The sequence below is a fragment of the Mycetomoellerius zeteki genome, unplaced genomic scaffold (assembly GCF_001594055.1).
Source record: "Mycetomoellerius zeteki isolate Tzet28-1 unplaced genomic scaffold, Tzet1.0 scaffold43, whole genome shotgun sequence".
Taxonomy (NCBI): Eukaryota; Metazoa; Arthropoda; class Insecta; order Hymenoptera; family Formicidae; genus Mycetomoellerius; species Mycetomoellerius zeteki.
Window position 1 is genome coordinate 99,074 of NW_017257424.1, and position 3,278 is coordinate 102,351.

The 3,278-nt window shown below is 29.3% G+C and overlaps 1 non-coding gene across 1 annotated transcript; it reads left to right on the plus strand.

Moving 5' to 3' along the window:
* The first annotated feature begins 361 nt into the window (after positions 1–361).
* Positions 362–433, plus strand: TRNAM-CAU (transfer RNA methionine (anticodon CAU)). Its single transcript has one exon. It is a non-coding gene; the product is annotated as a tRNA-Met (tRNA).
* Positions 434–3,278: the final 2,845 nt, after the last annotated feature.

The window sequence follows — 3,278 nt, forward strand, 5'->3', positions numbered from 1 at the left end:
AGTTCATTATTTTTATATTCCTCTATCACTATTTTATAAGATATAACTAATGTAAATTATATATATATATACATATATTAATAAAAATATAACTATAAAAGAAAAATTTTTTTGGAGTGTATTCTGAGCACCTATACTTGAGTATCTTTAAAATTTTTAATTATTTACCTACTTAAAGGTTAATTATTAGAATAATTATTTTATTGAAAAAAAAATTGAATTTTTTTTAAATAGTTGTAATATTCAATGCAACAATGACATTTATAATTAGTGATGAAAATAAAGAATTTTTCTTATTTTTTTAATAAATCTTTTACAAGCACAATTCTTGAATGTATTCTTTGAACACTATTGTACATACAGCAGAGTGGCGCAGTGGAAGCGTGCTGGGCCCATAACCCAGAGGTCCGTGGATCGAAACCACGCTCTGCTAGGTATATTTTTTTTTTCTTAGTAGGGAATTAAATGTTTGCAGGGAAACTCAATATACTGTTACAAAAAAAATCCATTATTAAAAAACCAATTTACCATTTTGTTTTTTAAATTTTAAGTCTTATAATCATAATTCCACAGATTATCTGTAATCTAAAGTATTTATGTTATAACATCCTTATTATAGTTATACCACTGAGATTTCGTAACTTCACACTGTATGTTTATTTAATTAGAATAATATTTTATAATAATATCTAAAATCTCACTCGTGCTTCTTCGTTTACAGGGGCGCGTACGTATTAATGAAATTATGTACAGATCTTGGAATTAAAAATTAGTTAGATCACTTTTGTGACATGTTATATAGGGACATTTTCTAATATTAGAGAAACACATGTGTGTACACAATTCGGTGACGATGTTGAGACTAACGTTACAGAATTATGCGCGCGGATTTGTGTTCTCGATTTCGCGACTTTGAAGTAATTCGGATGACAAGACGACTGAGGATATCACGCTTCTTTATCGACGGCATTTGAGATGAAACAAGTAACGTTTAGCGGGTAGTTGACTTTCATCCCATGATGTTAAGTTAGACTCTCACTTATTAATATACCGGCACATCGCTATCATCTTGAATGCCAAAAAAATCGATAAACTATGTGTTGCTTTGACATTTAACGTTTCGGTGAAATGTATCAGTAATAATTCCGTCGCTAAATAACACACCGTGCTATCTACAAGAATTGTCAGAAATACTCATAACCCAAACATCGCGAAAGATTGACTGAAAGACGTTTGAAGGAATGTCTGAAGGACGTTTGAAAGAATGGAATTCTTTCCAGACGTTTACTTTGCAAAATACGCTGTTTCACCATACTTTATTTGCATTTGTTTTTTTTCTGTCCGATAAGATGAATATTTTAAACTATAAGTTCAAAAGCTTTCAGCTTCATCTTTTTTTGAATTTTGAAAGTTGTTTTGTTAATTTTTTAAAATTAAAAATTAAACGCACGGAGTTTATATCTAATAAAATATTATTCTATAATTTATAATATAAATTTTATATTAATTTTTATGTTGATTATAAAAAATTAACAAAAATTAAACTGTATGAATCATGTATTGATAAAAATACACAGAATTTTCATGATGACTAAATATTTATCTTTTATCGAGCCTGCTATCCAGGAATTTGCCGTTATATTTGCCGTTACATTACAAAAATTATATACTTTTTTTTCATTTACAAATGCACAAGTCAAATTAACACAACAGTGTCATTTATTCTTGTATTAAAGACATTATACATATCTTACATGTAAAATGCTTTACGCAAATTAAGTTTTGCGGATGAAAATAAATAGTGAATTATTATTTCTTATTTAATTTAGAATAGATTTTATTCTGATTGTATTTGAAAGCATTAATATATTGAAAATTAAAAGATTGTTAAAGAAATAGTAGTTATTTGAACTTTCTCTACAAGTAGTGATCTTAAAGTTCTTAAGGAATTTATAACAAAGTATACATGTAACAAAGTAGAAAGTAGACGACTTTTGATATTGTGTTTTGTACCGACAATCACCCGCTATTTACTCGCGTCGTTTGCTGAAACACCCGCACGTGTTTCGCGGTTAGTAATGGCAACTTACAATACGTCCGGAATGTGTGGTCGAGGACATTGTATTACCAAGAAGGCTACTCACAAGCTTATTAACATTCCACGAGGTCGACATATCAGTAATTTTGTCGTTGCACGATCTTTCCGGCACGTTTATCGTGCGATCAAGTTTTGTCAATTGGCATCTTGTTGCGTAATTTTTTAGGAATTTTTCGGAAAAGATTGAAATCAAGATTACCAAAATATATTCAAAATTTCGACAATAAATTTAACAAATCTTTTATATGATATATATATTTATATATTATATATGTATAATATATATAAAATATATATATTTAATATGTATTTATATTTTATATTTTGCTTTGTATTCCTGTATTTAGCATAAAATATTACATCTGATTCATAGTCTAAATAGATATATAATCTTTAAGTAAGATAAATGATATTTAGAATCTCACACAGATAGTCATGTTTAAACGTGACGTATGAATTAGTACCTTTATAAGATCTTTATCTGATCCGTTGTTCCATGAATGCTTATCAATGCGTAAAGTGCAAAATACGATCTCTATATCGGTAAGATAACAGCAGAGGTTGACGTAATAAGAGTTGAAAATCGAGTGTGCGCCGAGCCGCAAGAGATTATCTCTCGAGGAGGCAGTACGAACTAAAACTAATTTCCTGTCGCGGTATCGTGACGTGTCGCCAACTTGTGGCGACCGTTATGTAAACTTTATTCGGAGTTACATAAGAACATAACGTTGCACATTTTTTTTAAGTTCGTATAGCTTTGATCGATACAGTCAATTATACGGCATTTCGATCTAACCAAACAAGTATAGATGCGTGCTATAATCGTCTGCATGGATGATTACATAAAGGTGGCAAGTAAGACGTTTTTCACACGTGATATTTACCTTATGACTGCTTGAAATTGCGTGCAAGAAAGCGGAATCCAGTTTTAGTCGCGTGATATGGTTATCAAATGTTTGATTTTATTTACTCATTAAATTATTGCTAAAACGATTAAACCAACTTCTTAAAGGTTGAAAGTGAAATGAGTAATAAGTAATATAACTGATAATAATTGATGTTTAACTTTCTGTACAGTTATTTAGCTGCACAGTTATTATTTTAAACGATAATTTAACGTTAAATCTAGTAAATTATAATAGAGTGTTAACTTAATCACTTCGTGCATGTAAAGACTAAT